This window comes from Capricornis sumatraensis, chromosome 17, assembly GCF_032405125.1.
Source record: "Capricornis sumatraensis isolate serow.1 chromosome 17, serow.2, whole genome shotgun sequence".
In the NCBI taxonomy this organism is placed as follows: domain Eukaryota; kingdom Metazoa; phylum Chordata; class Mammalia; order Artiodactyla; family Bovidae; genus Capricornis; species Capricornis sumatraensis.
Window position 1 is genome coordinate 8,572,428 of NC_091085.1, and position 17,659 is coordinate 8,590,086.

At 36.6% G+C, this 17,659-nt stretch overlaps 1 pseudogene; it reads left to right on the forward strand.

Moving 5' to 3' along the window:
* Positions 1–3,046: 3,046 nt before the first annotated feature.
* LOC138094186 (U2 spliceosomal RNA) lies at positions 3,047–3,188 on the forward strand (annotated as a pseudogene).
* Positions 3,189–17,659: the final 14,471 nt, after the last annotated feature.

Sequence of the window (17,659 nt, forward strand, 5' to 3'; positions counted from 1 at the left end):
TCTCCTTGCAGTCCATGGGACTCTCAAGAGTCTTCTCCAACACCACAGTTCAAAAGCATCAATTCTTCAGTGCTCAGCTTTCTTCACAGTCCAACTCTCATATCCGTACATGACCACCGGAAAAACCATAGCCTTGACTAGACGGACCTTAGTCAGCAAAGTAACATCTCTGCTTTTCAATAAGCTATCTAGGTTGGTCATAACTTTTCTTCCAAGGAGTAAGCATGTTTTAATTTCATGGCTGCAGTCACCATCTGCAGTGATTTTGGAGCCCCCAAAAATAAAGTCTGACACTGTTTCCACTGTTTCCCTATCTATTTCCCATGAAGTGGTGGGAGAGTGCACATTAAAACATTTGTGTGAGCAATTACTATTATATATTTCCTGCTGAGATGTTCCCAGGTGCTTAAGAAGTTGACTTGTTTGCTGTGAGAAAATATAATGTTCATTTTAATGTTTAGTGTCTTTTGTCTTAATAACTCAATGTCTCACAGCATAATATAGACATACACAAAAGCACAGCCAATAACATAATACCCATATGTTTGTGGATACAATAAAATATTACAGATTTTATTGAAGATCTGATTTCACTTCTCACCCCCTCAGAGGGAGCGACTCTCATGAAGTTGGTTCTTCCTTATGTATGCTTTTATATTTTCACTATATGCATATATTTCTATAAATAATATTATGAAGTGGGAGGGATTGGGGGCAGGAGGAGAAGGGGACAACAGAGGACGAGATGGCTGGATGGCATCACTGACTCAATGGACATGAATCTGAATGAACTCTGTGAGTTGGTGATGGACAGGGAGGCCTGGCATGCTGCGATTCATGGGGTCGCAAAGAGTCGGACATGACTGAGTGACTGAACTGAACTGAATGAATGATTTAAAGCTTTATATGCATGAATTGAGTACACCAATATGAATTTTTTCATGAACTGTTTAAAACATCTGTAAGTAACTGGTTTTATATAGTTTAATGTTATTTTTCTTTTTAGTTTTTTTTTCTTTTTTTCATATAGGTATGTATATATTTCAATGTATTTATTTTCAATTTTTTCCCGTTTTTCACTACTACAAGAGTTTGTAAAATGAGTATTTTTGTACACATTTCCTTGTGTACATACATGCAGATTCTTCTAATTTTCATACCTAGAAATGATATTCCTTGATACAGTCAACCGTACTGTATCAAAAAGATCTTTCAATATGTTACTTTGTTACTTTCTAAAAGCCTTACAGTTCCCTTGGCACTCTGACTTTTAATCAACCTAAAATTAATTTTCAGTGTTGTGTGAGGCAAGGACCATTATTTGTTCAACTCGGAAAATAACTTGTCCTTGAAAAATGTGTTAACTAGTTTGTCTTTTCCCCACGGATTCTACCCTGGTTTTGTAGTATAATGGATTTCCACATTTCTGGATTCTCCACTCTGTCCCATTGGTGGTCCACTTCTGTGCCAGCACCATGTGGTATTGCTTATTCTACTTTTGTATGAATCTTGATAACTGATAGGCAGCTCATTCTTCTTCAAAATCATCTGAGCTATTCTTTGTCTTTTATTCTTCTATATGAATTTTATCACCAATTTTTGAAGTTTTGTCTTTATTGCTACTAGGATTTTTATTAAAATTATGTTCAATTGTAGAACAATTTTAGGGGAAACAAAACCTTCATGTAAATTTTCTACTTGTGTAGGACTATTTTTATATCCTTCAAAATTATTTTATTATATATTTATAATATATTTTATATTTATATTATAATATATTTTATTATTTGTGAAGTAGATGTTTGTATGTATTTCTGTGCATCTCAAGGTTATTTTGTTATTGTCATTGTCGTTTCCTCCACCATCAAAATTTATTTTACTTTTCAGCATGTGATAAACTTTTTCAATCTGAGTCTTGTGCCTTAATTTAAACTATATCAATTTTCTTTTACTATTCCTGTTTTTGTTTGTTTGTTTTGTTTTGGTTCTATCTTCCTGAAATTTCTTTGGACAGAGGTTGAACTTACATTCTTTCTCCATCACCCTTAGTTCTTAGAGTTCTTTGTTTATTTTTCACTATGTTTTAGAAGATTTTCTTGAATTTATCTTCAAGATAATTATCTAGTCTTGAGAGATGACTATTATAAAATTTAATCAATGGATGAACTGAATATTTTATTTCTGTAATCATTTATTTATTTTCCAAGAAGTTGTTCTCCTTTTATAACTGATATTTTTTTTTTATTAGCAGACTATTTTTTTCTTTTATAGATTAAGTATTATCTTGTAATCCCTGAGGGTACTATGAAGAATATTTAAACATTTTCTCTGTACTCTCTCTATATTTTTCCTTCATGGATGGATATTCTGTTTGTTGATCTTTGCTTTTCCCTTTGATTTTTCTCAGGTATCTGGTATCCCTTATTTGCTGTAATTCTGCATGAAGAATTTGGCTGATTGGGGTAGGTAGAGGGTATGAATTTTCTCAGCTATTTTCAATGTATAACTGGACAAAACATTAGCTCATACAATTATCAAAATAAAAAAGGTTCATTCAGTACAGAATCTCATGCACTTCCTTCATGGTTTTAGCTATTTTGCCTTTTTCCTCTTCTTCAATTGCTGTCAAGACATAGAGTTGGTTATTGACTAGACATGCAGAGCTTTGCAACTACCTGAACTTGTATGAAAATTCTACCATGAATTAGCTGTGTGACCCCAAGTTCACTTGATCTCTCTGTTTCTCATTGAAATGGGGAAAGTAGCAGAATCTACCTTGTAAAGTTATGGTGAAGATTAAATGATCCAGTACATAGAATAGGGCCTGGCACATAGTAATGTTTTATTAGTGTTAGGAGTTTTTGGTAATTATATCATTATCTCAATGTTAACATAAATTAGACCCTGATAGTCTTTTTATTGAGGTATAATTGACACACAATATATTTGTTTCAGGTATATAATACAATGATTCAGTGTTTGTATACATCATGAAATAATCTCCATAAATAAGCTCAGTTAACATCATCACTGCACATAGTTGCACATTTCTTTTTTCTTGTGATGAGACCCATTATTCCTGAGAAAGTAAATGGAGTTTTGGAACTAGGGGTTGGAATAGGAGCTTGCTCTGTCCACTTCATGCATCAACCTGGTATTGCAGTACTTCCAGGAATGGTGCACCTCCTTTAGGGGAAAAATACTGTTTTAAAAATAAGACTGAGTATTGACGTTTCTACAGATAAGCTTGGAGAAGGAAATGGCAACCCACCCAGTATTCTTGCCTGGAGAATCCCATGAATAAAGGAGCCTGGTGGGCTACGGTCCATAGGGTCTCAAAGAGTCGGACACGACTGAGTGACTGAGTGTGTGCGTGTGTGCATGTGTGCACACGCACACACACTCCTGAGAAAATTAGTGTCATGTTTTACAGAGCAGCTCTCAGGGATTCACCTGTATGTAAACAGTGCTGATTTGCTTAGTGGGAGAGGAGGAGGGACAACAGAGAGAAAGCTGTTAGAACACCTTTTCAATTATTTACTTTGAAATATCATTGAAATCTCTAGTAGTTTTTCTGTGCAGATTTTGACCCTTATTTCTTTATATCTATTATTTTTCTGTTCCACTAATTTGCTCTTAACTTTTCAGAAATTTTTCATATTTTCCAATTTATTTTACCCTTTCTCATTTCTTAATTGGAGAAGGAGATGGCAACCCATTCCAATACTTTTGCCTGGAAAATCCCATGGACAGAGGAGCCTGGTAGGCTACAGTTCATGCGGTTGCAAAGAGTTGGACATGACTGAGCCATTTCACTTTCACTTTTTCTTTTTCATTTCTTAATGAAGGTGTAAAGTTATCCTTTATGAAATGTTTTTATGTCATCTCAAGAATTATCTTGCAGGAAGGGAGTGAGAAAAGTGTTTGTTCCATAAACTTAACCCAATGCTGTTCTTTGGATTTTGCAAGAAAACTTGTGTGACCTTGGCTAGAGCATGTTTAATGAATCGATGAAAGGGATGCAGATTTTAGAAGGTTCAAAGGTGAGTAGTGGATGCAGAAGTCACAGGGCAAGTATAGATGATTGCCTACACAGTGGTAACATTTCAAAATTAGATTATCATTTGCTATTTGACATGTGGCATGCATACCTGTACAATAGATGTAACAGAAATATTATACAATATTTCAGAGGAGTTGATAACATAAAGGGCAGCATGTGCTTCTTAATGCTGGAGGTATAGATCTTGAGCACAGAGTATAGATCTCAAGAGGCCAGAGGCTCTTGTTCCAACAGCTGTACAAGCACAGGTTTGTTAAATCACTTTGAGTCAATTAGTTTAGTTTTTCCAGAGTATTATTTCCTGTCCCCTACCCATCTCATAATTGCTCTGTGAGGATTCGTAAGCAAAGCACTTAAGGCTTTTTAGCTTATATGTGTATGCCTATATACACATATGAGCTAAAAGGCTATACATTGATAGGCCTCTAATTGCTCAGTTACCCTTTGAGAACACATTCTCTAAGTCAAGGTTTCTGAGACATCCATGGCCCACCTACATTAAAATTACTTTATTTCATTATTTAAAAGATTCTTAGTAGCAGCCCAAGCCTGCTGAACCAGAATTTCTTTTTTTTAAAATTTTATTTATTTATTTTTTAAAAAATTTTATTTTTACTTTATTTTACTTTACAATACTGTGTTGGTTTTGCCATACATTGATATGAATCTGCCACGAGAGGGTGGGATGAACCAGAATTTTTATGGATGAGCCTGATAATCAGCATTGTTCCAGTCCTTTTATGAGTCTTTCCCAGGCCAAAGTTAGCAACTAAAGATATGGTTAATGTAAAATAAGTTACAGCTATTTTTATGTGAAAAGACAACCACAGTTTAAAATATTTATAATTTTTAAATCAGCATCATCTTAACTGATAATTTATAATTTTTAAATCAACATCATCTTAATTGATGTTCTTAAGTGATAGTAAACTTTTAAGGAAAAAATTGAATTGATCTGAAGCATGCATTTTGGATGAAAATAAAAAATCTGCAAGACTGTCATACATTCCTCTCATCATCATTTTGGACTGTATTGCTACTACCTTAAATACAGTTTCTGAGGTAAAATTGGATAGTAATAGGAGTCATACATGAGTCCTCTTTTCCCTTTGGATCCACTCTGCAGGAGGTCGGGTAAGAAGGAAGTGAAGTCTCCAGGTCCTTCCATCTGTCACTGTAGACAAATGATAGGAAAGAGGGAAACTACTCCAGCCAAACAAAACTTGTAAAAGAGGCCCAGCCTTAGAAATCTCTGTGGTGATGGCCAACTGTTCTTATTCATTGTAAGAAGCCTGGAGACTGGGACTCTGCAGACACGCAGAGGAAATCCTGTTTACCGTCCTGGGGTCATTCCCTGGAGCCAGGTCTCTAAGAGCTTTCCACTGCAGTCTACACCCAGAGTCGACTTGGGTACTTGCTTCCCTGAGTGGTGGTCAGAGCCACAGAAGTCCCTCTGCCTGGCTGGCTCCCTCACTGGCTGCCAGGAGGCTCTACATACTTGGAAGCAGTAAATTGAGTGTCCATATCCTTTGCTAAATATTTTCTCTGTCATATTCATTATAATTTTGGTTCTAACACAATTGATTCCATGATAGCAAACAACTGCAAAAAGCTCTCTCTCTCTCTCTCTTTTTTTTTTTTTCCTGAAAAGGAAGTTTCTTTGAAATAATTATATTTAATTTATTGTTTTTATACCTTTTGAAATCCCTCATAGGAACAGTTTTACTTAATTTTCCTCTCTGTTTCTGTAATCAAGAGGATTAATACCATCTTGAAAGAAAAACCTTAGTCTAGCCTAGTCTCTTCAGCTCTCTGTCAAAATCTTTTCAAATATGTTAATGAGGCCATTGGTATTATTATTTAATTCTGAACCAAAGCTAAACTCTACCATATATGAAACTACTGGAGCTGCTGAAAGCGTCAGTGAGCCAGTGTACAAACAAAAGTTAAGTGTAATTCTTAGCCATCTGGGAGCATCTACATTTAGCCTTTTCCTGAGAACACATCATTGGAACCTCTAAATAGTTAAATATTTATTAAGTGTCAACTCTGATTTTGATATTTAGGACTACTCTTATCTAATCAGAGACTTTATTTCAACATTTTTCCCAGGAATTATTCATAAGTACTAATGAAGAAAGCAGATATTTTCATTCAAAGTAAAGCAGAGAGTTGAAGAGACTTAATATTTCAAAAGAACTTCCCCAGTGGCTCAGTGGGTAAAGAATCCACCTGCAATGCACGAGACACAGGAGACTCGAAGTGGATCCTTAGCTTAGGAAGATCCGCTGGAGGAAGAAATGGGGACCCACTCCAATGTTCTTGCCTGGAAAATCCCATGGACAGAGGAGCCTGGTGTTCTACAGTTCAAAGGGTCACAAAGAGTTGGATGACTGAAAGATTAAGCACACACAATAATTCAAAAAGAGTTGGTTATTTCAATGCTGAATACTAGCTTGTAACAATTAGCAAAATTTAATATCTGAATAAATCAATCACATCTTTATTCTCATTTTCAGTAAAGGCAATAGACCTTAATGAGTATAAATAGATTAATTTTTTCCCCCAGCCTTCACTCCTCTTCAAACATTCATTAATGGTCTAGGTTTTATCTTTTTTCAGATAATGGACAACTAATAGGGGGAAAAGGTACAAAATCAAATTATCAGGATGCTTGCTGAATCATAAAAATTTTTCCTCTATTTTTGTGACAAATTGCATTATGTATTCGATAATAATACTATTAGCATTTTAATTCTATATGTTAAAGAATCTGCCTTCCAATGCAGGAGACACAGGAGATGTGGGTTCAATCCCTGGGTTGGAAATATTCCCTGGAGGAGGAAATGGAACTCACTCCAGTATTCTTGCCTGGAAAATTCCACGCGAAGAGGATTCTGGTGGGCTACATTCCATACTGCGGCTGCTAAGTCACTTCAGTCGTGTCTGACTCTGTGCAACCCCATAGACGGCAGCCCACCAGACTCCCCCATCCCTGGGTTTCTCTAGGCAAGAATACTGGAGTGGGTTGCCATTTCCTTCTCCAACGCATTAAAGTGAAAAGTGAAAGTGAAGTCACTCAGTCGTGTCCGACTCCTAGCGACCCCATGGACTGCAGCCTACCAGGCTCCTCCATCCATGGGATTTTCCAGGCAAGAGTACTGGAATGGGGTGCCATTGCCTTCTCCGGCTACAGTCCATGGGGTCACACAAAATTGGACATGACTGAGCACACACAAATAAAATGTGAGCTCCTTCAGTGCACAAACCAAATTATATTTCTTCACTCTCTTCATACAGACTTGCTTTTTGCCCAACCTGGGGAGAAGGAGAACTCATGTTCAGAGACCAACTCCAAAGATTCTGCTCTGCCATGACAGTTTTTAAAGGGAAAAAAGGAAGTGGAGGGAAGAATCTCAGTGAATCATTGAGGCAGGAGGTAAGGTTCTGCATATTTCTCCATCACTGACTTGTTCTTCAGATATTATCTTGCCTACATGACCTGTCTGCAGGATTGCTAAGGGGGCTGTTGGGAGAGAAAGCTAGTCATTTTTTTAACAGTTTAATTCTGCATTCTTCTTCTCATATGGAAAAAGAATGAACAGTTTAGACAATGGTGTGCATTTAGAGAGCATGTCAGGAATTAATTTCAGTTACTTTGTGATCTCATTGTTACAATTAGGTCCTTTTAAATTTAGAGGGGAGCAAAAATGGGGCAAAAGAGCTGCTTTTATAGGTGCTGCAGACGAGGGTGGATGGAGCCCTTGAGGAACAAGAATTTGAAAGTGAGTTTTCTTCTCAACACAAAGTTCATGGTTAGTTCCTGGAGATTAAAGCAGTCTTACCTTTGAATCACTTGGCATGCTAAATTAGAAAAAGTAGAGGATTAATATTAATAAATCTAAAAATCTACAGAACCCATCTGGGGGTTGGGAGCCAAGATGCTTGAGAGAAACGATGCACAGATAACAGGTGTTTCCTTGAATAACAAAATATTTTTATATTAGGAAAATTTTTCATGAAAGTCTAGAGTTTTAACTTCTCTTAGACTTCAATAGATTGGTCAACCATCGATAGTAAATTCTTTGGAGCTGGTATGAGGTTACTTTCTTGTTTCAACCTCCATTCTCCAGTCTAATATACTAACCTGTAGTGTTTCATTTTCTTTAGATACTTAGGTTTGTAACCCCTCCCCTACTATAGACACTTAAAATTTAAAGTTAACCAGAACAAGTTGGGTATTCTTGGCATTTAACAACATTTGCAAAGAGTTTTTGGTGAATTAAACTTGTTCTTTGTTGGTACATGCACCAGGAACCTCAGGCCTATCTTGAGACCCCAACCAACACCCACCCCCAACAGAAATTCAAATATCACTCAGGAGCATCCGGTAAATAATCACCTTGACAATAAGTCCCAACATTGTGTGAAAATATTGGGGTTCAACTTCTAATCATTTGTAGCTTCAAAGATATGATCCATAGTGTCAATGATATCATGAGGGTTATTGGTGAAGTGTGATGAGGTGGAGATGATATGTCTTTTACTGCCCTGATCCACAGCAAGACTGTTGGCTTTATATCCCATATTCAAGTAATTTTTTTAAAAATCAGAAAAATCATTTTATGCATTATTTAAATTGTGGATTTAACATTTTAACATAGTTTTTGAGTGATACTAAAGATTCACAAAATATAGTTACTTATAATTATGTGGAGGCTAGTCTTTGAAGACTGATAGGAGCCATAAAGGCCATATACACTCATATCACCATGTAGTATTGTTGTCCCATTTTTCTTTTTATGAATGTTCTTTATGGTATATATCTTCACAACCAAGGTAATCACAATGGTATGATCACTCATCTAGAGCCAGACATCCCGGAATGTGAAGTCAAGTGGGCCTTAGAAAGCATCACTACAAACAAAGCTAGTGGAGGTGATGGAATTCTAGTTGAGCTCTTTCAAATCCTGAAAGATGATGCTGTCAAAGTGCTGCACTCAATATGTCAGCAAATTTGGAAAACTCAGCAGTGGCCACAGGACTGGAAAAAGTCAGTTTTCATTCCAATCTCAAAGAAAGGCAATGCCAAAGAATTCTCAAACTACCACATAATTGCACTCATCTCACACGCTAGTAGAGTAATGCTCAAAATTCTCCAAGCCAGGCTTTAGCAATATGTGAACCGTGAACTTTCAAATGTTCCAGCTAGTTTTAGAAAAGGCAGAGGAACCAGAGATCAAATTGCCAACATCTGCTGGATCAATGAAAAAGCAAGAGAGTTCCAGAAAAACATCTATTTCTGCTTTATTGACGATGCCACAGCCTTTGACTGTGTGGATCAGAGTAAACTGTGGAAAATTCTGAAAGACATGGGAATACCAGATGACCTGACCTGCCTCTTGAGAAACCTATTTGCAGGTCAGGAAGCAACAGTTAGAACTGGACATGGAACAACAGACTGGTTCCAAATAGGAAAAGGAGTACATCAAGGCTGTATATTGTCACCCTGCCTATTTATCTTCTATGAAGAGTACATCATGAGAAACGCTGGACTGGAAGAAGCACAAACTGGAATCAAGATTGCCAGGAGAAATATCAATAACCTCAGATATGCAGATGACACCACCCTTATGGCAGAAAGTGAAGAGGAACTAAAAAGCCTCTTGATGAGAGTGAAAGAGGAGAGTGAAAAAGTTGGCTTAAAGCTCAACATTCAGAAAACGAAGATCATGGCATCTGGTCCCCTCAGTTCATGGGAAATGGATGGGGAAACAGTGGAAATAGTGTCAGACTTTATTTTTTTGGGCTCCAAAATCACTGCAGATGGTGACTGCAGCCATGAAATTAAAAGACACTTACTCCTTGGAAGGAAAGTTATGACCAACCTAGATAGCATTTTCAAAAGCAGAGACAATACTTTGCCGACTAAGGTCCGTCTAGTCAAGGCTATGGTTTTTCCAGTGGCCATGTATGGATGTGAGAGTTGGACTGTGAAGAAAGCTCAGCGCCGAAGAATTGATGCTTTTGAACTGTGGTGTTGGAGAAGACTCTTGAGAGTCCCTTGGACTGTGAGGAGATCCAACCAGTCCCTTCTAAAGGAGATCAGCCCTGGGTGTTCTTTGGAAGGAGTGATGCTAAAGCTGAAGCTCCATTACTTTGGCCACCACATGTGAAGAGTTAACTCATTGGAAAAGACCCTGATGCTGGGAGGGATTGGGGGCAGGAGGAGAAGGGGATGACAGAGGATGAGATGCCTGGATGGCATCAACGACTCGATGAACATGAATTTGAGTGAACTCCGGGAGTTGGTGATGGCCAGGAGGCCTGGCGTGCTGCAGTTCATGGGGTTGCAAAGAGTCAGACACAAGTGAGCAACTGAACTGAACTGATTGTATAATAGTATAGTTGTCTCAAAATAGGAAAAAGTCATGGACAGACTCTAATAATGACTAACAATTTAAATAGGTTTTCAGTTTACCTCAGGTGTAGATTTTAAATATTTTTCCAGATTTGGGAACTATTTCCAGTAATAAATCATAAACCATGTTGGCAGAAACTTTCCCTAGACTTTCTTCAATTTTGGCTATTACTAGTATATTTATTTCCCTCCTGCACAGGCTTGTTTCTCTAAGGTTAGTACAATTTTTATGCAGAGTCATGATAACTCAGTGATATGTATAAACTAAGAAGCTGGTTTATCTTCCAAATGCTAAGAAAAGTGCTTCATGCCAAACTTGTTAATAATTGTTTCAGAGGATAACTCATTTTATTTTTTCATTAAGGTACATTGCCAAAGTTTAAATATCAGTAACTTTAGAATCAGGAATCATGACTTTGAGTCTCAAAGCATAAGATCTAAAATTAATAATAAGCTACATGTTTATTGGTGGGTGGAAGATCTATTGATAAAGAGAAGAAACATTTAATGTTCAACACACAGACCCACTTTTCCATTAGCAAAAGGGTTATTATATAAACTTATTTTCACTGTGTAGATATTTGGATGGCAATTATTTGAGGGGAAAAAGTAAAGTAGGTCAAACAAAGCAGAAGAGACCGAACAAGCATCAGAGCAGAAATACCTCAAAGGTCTTGTAAAAAACTGATTCTAAGAAGTCCCTGACTAACTTGAACTGCAAGGAGATTGAACCAGTCCATCCTAAAGGAGATCAGTCCTGGGTGTTCATTGGAAGGACTGATGCTGAAGCTGAAACTCCAATACTTTGGCCACCTGATGCGAAGAGCTGACTCATTTGAAAAGACCCTGATGCTGGGAAAAATTAAGGGCAGGAGGAGAAGGGGATGACAGAGGATGAGATGGTTGGATGGCATCACCGACTCAGTGGACAGGGGTTTAGGTAAACTCTGGGAGTTGGTGATGGACAAGGAGGCCTGGTGTGCTGCAGTTCATGGGGTTGCAAGAGTCGGACATGACTGAGAGGCTGAACTGACTGAAACAACTGATTCTAAGAAGTCACTGACTAACAAGATAAGCAAGGCCAGAAAGCCTAAGTCCTTGAGGAGCAGTATTCACCATGGGGCCCTGGGAACGGGGACTTCAAGGGAAAGTGACAGAATCAAAGCATCTCCAAATAGTATTGAAAGTGGGACAAATGATTTGCAATGGTTCATTTTCCCAGCCCCACTCTCTCAAAAGCACTGGTTGATCAGTTGTGTCTGATTCTTTGCAACCCTGTGGACTGACTGGACTCTGTTCATGGCATTCTCTAAACAAGAATACTGGAGTGAGTTGACATTTCTTTCTCCATGGGATCTTCTCTCTCAGGTTAGTGTCAGTTCTGATTTGGCAGCGAGACTACAGGTGAAGCTAAGGAAAACCGACTGAGCAGTAATGGGAGAAAATCATATTCTTGGAGGCATTTTTCTAAAAATTCAAAGGAGGAAATACACACTTAGTGTCATTTGTAATTCCTCCCTTAAGTCATGCTTATTTCCAGTCTAGGAAGTAACTTATTTCTGTACTTTGTGATCAATAGCCAGGAATCTTATAAAGAAAATAATCAGAGATCAAATGGAGAATGGAAAAATGTTGTGGGGCCAGAAAACCTTAATCATGCCCACTAAACCATTCCCAGTGTTCCACCCCATTCCCAAAGTGTAACCCTCCATGATCCCAGATCCCATGGGACTGTGGCTCCACATGAAATCATGTCTTTGGGAAGAATGAATTTCCTTTCTTTCACACAACGCTGGTTATAATCCAATCATTTCTCTTGCTCTCCTCATTCCCTTTAGATTTTTAGCTTTTTCTGCTATCTCGATCAAACACAAATTAAGCTTAGCATCTTCATTTTTAAAGGATCAGCATTGATCCTTCACAAGAATATTACTAAGAATGATGCTGCTCTCCTCCATTCACTCAATTCTGACCTGTCATCTCATATTCCCCTGAGATACTAGTAGAAATTGAATGTGCTGTTTTTTAACACTGTGTCTAATCCAAATATAGAGCTAATTCCAAAGATTATCTCTTATGTGTTAATTACTGTTGTATAGCAAAGTGATTCAGTTAAATATACACATATGTTCTTTTTCATATTCTTTTCAATTATGGTTTACCACAGGTTATTGAACATAGCTCCCTGTGCTATACAGTAGGAACTTGTTCTTTATCCATTCTATATATATATCAGTTTATCAGTTTGCATCTGCTAATCCAAAATGCCCATTCCAACCCTGTCCAACCTCACTTCCCCTTGGCAACCACCCATCTATTGTCTATGTCCATGATACTGTTTCTGTTTCATATATAGATATATTTTAGTTATCTTTTAGATTCCACATATGAGATATCATATGGCATTTGTCTTTTTCTGATTTCCTTCACTTAGTATGAGACTTTCTAGTTGCATCCATGTTACTGTAAATGGTATTAATTTGTTCTTTTCTATGACTGAGTAGTATTCCATTTTATATATGGTTTTGATATCATATTCATGTGCAGGTGATTGCCTACCTATATTTATGTTTGCCTTTACTGGTGAGCTTCTGCATTGATAATTTTCTTGTTTCTAGTAGTGGCAATTTTTTACTGCCTAGAGAAATTTCTTTGTCAAATCTGGTCTGATGGTGCTGAGTTTTCTTAGCTTTTACTTGTCTGTAAAGCTTTTGATTTCTCTATCAAATATGAATAAGAGTCTCACTGAGTAGAGTATTCTGGATTGTAGGTTGCTCCCTTTCATCACTTTAAATATACCCTGCCCTCTGACTTGCAAAGTTTCTACTGAGAAATCAGCTTATAGTCTAATGGCAGTTCCCTTACATATTTGTTGCTTTTGCTTTGCTGTTTTTTAACATTTTTTTGTCTTTAATTTTTGTCAACTTGATTACTACATGTCTTTGTGTGTTCTTCCTTGGGTTTATCCTGCGTAGGACTCTGTGCTTCCTGGTCTTAAGAGACTATTTCCTTTGCCATGTTAGAAAGTTTTCAGCTATCATCTCTTCAAATAGAATTTTTTAGGTTCTTTCTCTCTCTCTTTCTCTCTTTCTTCTGTGACACCTATACTGTGAATGGTGGTGCATTTAATGTTTTCTCAGATACCTCTTAGATTGTCTTCTTTCATTTTTATTCTTTTTTCTTTATTTTGTTCCATGGCAGTGATTTCCACCATTCTGTCTTTCAGGTCACTTCTCTGTTCTTCCTGTCCCTCTGTTACTGATTCCTTCTAGTGTATTTTTCATTTTAATTATTGCATTGTTCATCTCTCTTTATTTGTTCATTAGTTCTTCTAGGGCTTTGTTAAACATTTCTCGTATCTTCTCAATTTATGCTTTCATTCTTTTTTTCCAAGATATTAAGTCATTTCACTGTCATTATTTTGAATTCTTTCTGATAGATTGCCAATCTCCACTTCATTTAGTTGTTCTTCTGGGACATATTCCTCTGCCATCTCACGTTGTCTAACTTACCGTGATTTCAGTGCTATTCCATATGCTGCAAGAGTCTAGTTCTGACTTCTGGTTTTTTCCCTCAAGTGGGTGAGGCTGTCTAAGAGGCTTGTATATGCTTCTTGAAGTCAAGGAGTGGCTCCTGTCTGCTACTATGTATAGCTGATTCTTTTCCCTCTGGTGGACAGGACCATGCTCAGGAACACTTTAAGCAGCCCGTCTGCTGATGAGTTGGTCTGTGTTCCCACTGTTTTGGCTATTTGGCCTAAGGTATCCAAGCTTCAAAGCCTACAGGTTTTTGGTTGGGGTTGTCTCAATGGGAAATAGTATCCTCCATGAAGGCTCATACCAATCATCTGAGGTGCCACTGCAAATGTCCTTGTCTCTGAAGTGAGGCATAGCCACTTCTTGCCTCTGCAGGAGATCCTCTAATACTAGCAGGTAGATTCTGGTCCAGTCTCTTATTAGGTCACCGCTTTTTTTCTCTGGGTCTTAGAGTGCATTAGATCTTGTGTAAACTCCCCAAGAGTGGAGTGTTTTTTGGTTTCCCACAGTCTTGTGGAATTCCTGTGACAGACCCCTCTGGTTTTCAAAGAAATGTTCCTAGGGTCTTCTCTTCCAGTTGCCAGGCCCTTAGGCTGGGGTGCCTGATGTGGGGCTTATGATTTTCACATCTGTGAGAGAACTATAATATAATTGTTTTTCAGTTTGTGGTTCACCCACCTGGTAGGTATGTGACTGGATTTTGTCAAAATTGCATCCCTCCTATCACCTCATTGTAGTTTCATCTTTGTCTTTGGGTGTAGGGTAGCTTTTTGGTAGTTTCCAGTGGGTTTTTTTTTTTGGCGGGGGGAGTTGATTGTTGTTCAGTAGTTAATTGTGACTTTGTTGTTTTTGAAAGAAGAGGTGAGCTTATGTCCATCTACTCTGCCATCTTTCTAGCAAGTCCTTTACATTCTCTTTCTGATATTTCATTATTGATATAAAGCAATGCAATCAGTTTCTGTATGTTGATCTTGTATCCTGCTATTTTACTGAATATCGGTTCCATTAGTTTTTGTGTGGAGTCTTTAGGGTTTTCTATACATAGTATCATATCATCTTCATGTAATGACAACTTTATCTATTCCCTTCCAATTTGGATAATTTTCTTTTTCTTTCTTTTTTTTTTTTTTTTTGTCTGACTGCTATAAGTAGGATTTCCAACACTATGTTGAAGAGAAATGGTGAGAATGGGCATCCTTGTCTTGTTCCAGATTTTAGCAGGAAAGATGTCAACTTTTTTCCATTCAGTATTATATTGCAATGCATTTACCATAATTAGCTTTCACTATTTTGAGATCTATGCCCTGTATATCACTTTGGTAAGAGTTTTTATTATGAATGGATGCTGAATTTTTCAAATGCATTTTCTGCATCTATTGAGATGTCTTTTCTTTTGTTTATGTGGTGTAACATTTTGATTGGTTTGTGTATGTTGTACTGTTCTTGTGAACTTGGAGTGAATCCCACTTTGTCATGGTGTATGATCTTTTTCATGTGCTGTTAGATTTAGTTTATTAATATTTGGCTGAGAATTTTTGCATCTATTTTTTTTTAGTGTTGTCTTTTGTCTAGTTTTGGTATCTGGATCATGGTGGCTTCACAGAATGTCCTCGGGAGTGTTTCTTCCTCTTCAGTTTTTTGGAAGAGCTATTTTTTTTTCTTCTTGATTCAGTTTTGGTGAACTCTATGTTTCTGTCCGTTTCTTCTAGGCTATCAAATATGTTGGTATATATTTGTTCATAGAATTTCCTTATAGCCTTTGTATGTCTGTAGTGTCAATTGTTATGTCTCCTTTTTCATTTCTTATTTTGTTTATTTGTGTTCTTTTTGGTGAGCCTGGTCAGGTGGTTGTCAAATTTGTTTATTCTATAAGTGAAGTAGCTCTTGATTTTATTGAGTTTTTCTACTATTTCTTAAAACTCTATTTTCTCTCTGATCTTTGTTATTTCCTTCCTTCCTCTGACTTTAGATTTTGTTTGTTCTGCTTTTTCTATTTCATTTTAAAAGGCAGATAAGAATTTTTATTTGAGATTTATTTTCTTTTGTTTCTTGAGGAAGGCCCATGTTACTAAAACTTCCTGCTAATAATTGGTTTTGCTACATCTCATAATTTTTTTTTAATTCTGCTTTCATTGTCATTTGTCTCAACTTATTTTTAATTTCTTCTTTGATTTCATTGTTTACCATTGGTTTTTCAGTAGCATGTTGTTTAGTCTCCATGTAATCTTTGTCCCCCCTTATTTCTTTTTCTGTGGCTAATTTCTAGTTTCATGCCTCATTAGTCTGAAAAAATGCTTGAGATAATATCTATACTCTTCAATTTGTTGAGACTTGTTTTGTGTCCTAGTATGTAATTAATCCTGGACACTGCTGCATGTATACTTGAAAAGATAATGTTTTTTTTTTTTTTGGGGGGGGGGATGTAATATCCTTAAAATATAAATAAAATTTAATTCTTCTTTTGCATCATTTAGCATCTCTGTTGCTTTGTTGATTCTTTGGAAGATCTACCCATTGATGTTAGTGGGATATTAAACTTTCCTATTATTGTTTCCTGCCAATATCACCCTTCATGTCTGTTAGTATTTGTTATATATATTTGGGTGCTCCTATGTTAGGTGCATACATGTTGACAAGTGTAAAATCTTATACTGATCTTTGCAACAGTATATAGTGTCCTTCACCTTTATTTATGGCCTTTGTTTTAAAGTATGCTTTCTAATATAAGCATTGCAGCATCCACTTTCTTGTCACTTTTGCTTGCATAGAGTATATTTTTCCATTCCTTTACTTTCAATCCTTTTCCCCAAAGTAGTTCTCTTTCAGGCAGGATAAGTTAGGTTCCTGTTTTTATTTTGTTTTTTAATCTAATTTTCCACCCTATGTCTTTTGATTGTAGTATTTTGTTCAACAATATTTAAGATAATTATTGATGAAGATGTACTTACTGTTGTGTTAAACCTTGGTTTCCTATTCGATTTTTTATTTCTTCTTTTCTTTTTCTTATTTTCCTTTTGTGGCTTGATGAACATTTTTTTGTATATACTTATATTCTCTTCTTTTGGATTTATAAATAAATTCCATTTTTTAATTTGTAGGGACCTTGTTTTTTGAGTACGTTAAAGCCTTCTTATATTTACTATCATTTAAACTGTTAGTCTTATAGGCTCAAACAGATCTAAGGGAAAATTTACATATTTTCTTACTTTCCTACCCCACATTTTATTATTTTTACGTCCAGTTTTACATCTTCATCTTCATCCTATTGGTCTTAATTATGGTCATTATCGAATTCAAAATTTATTTTTTTTAATCTGTGTACTATGTGATTTATTTTCCAAATGTAATTTTTTTTCTCTTCTATGGATTCTTTCTTCTTTTCTATTTAGAGAAGAGTTTTCAATCATTTTTTTTGGTTGTTGTAGTTCACTTGCTAGGTCATGTATGACTGCCACCTCATGGACTGCAGCACCAAGGTTCCTTGTCTTTCACTATCTCTCAGAGTTTGGCCAAACTCATTACATTGAGTTGGTGATGCCATCCAACCATCTTATCCTCTGTTGCTCCCTTCCCCTCTTGCATTCAATCTTTTCCAGCATCAAGGTCTTTTCCAATGAGTTGGCTCTTGCATCACATGGC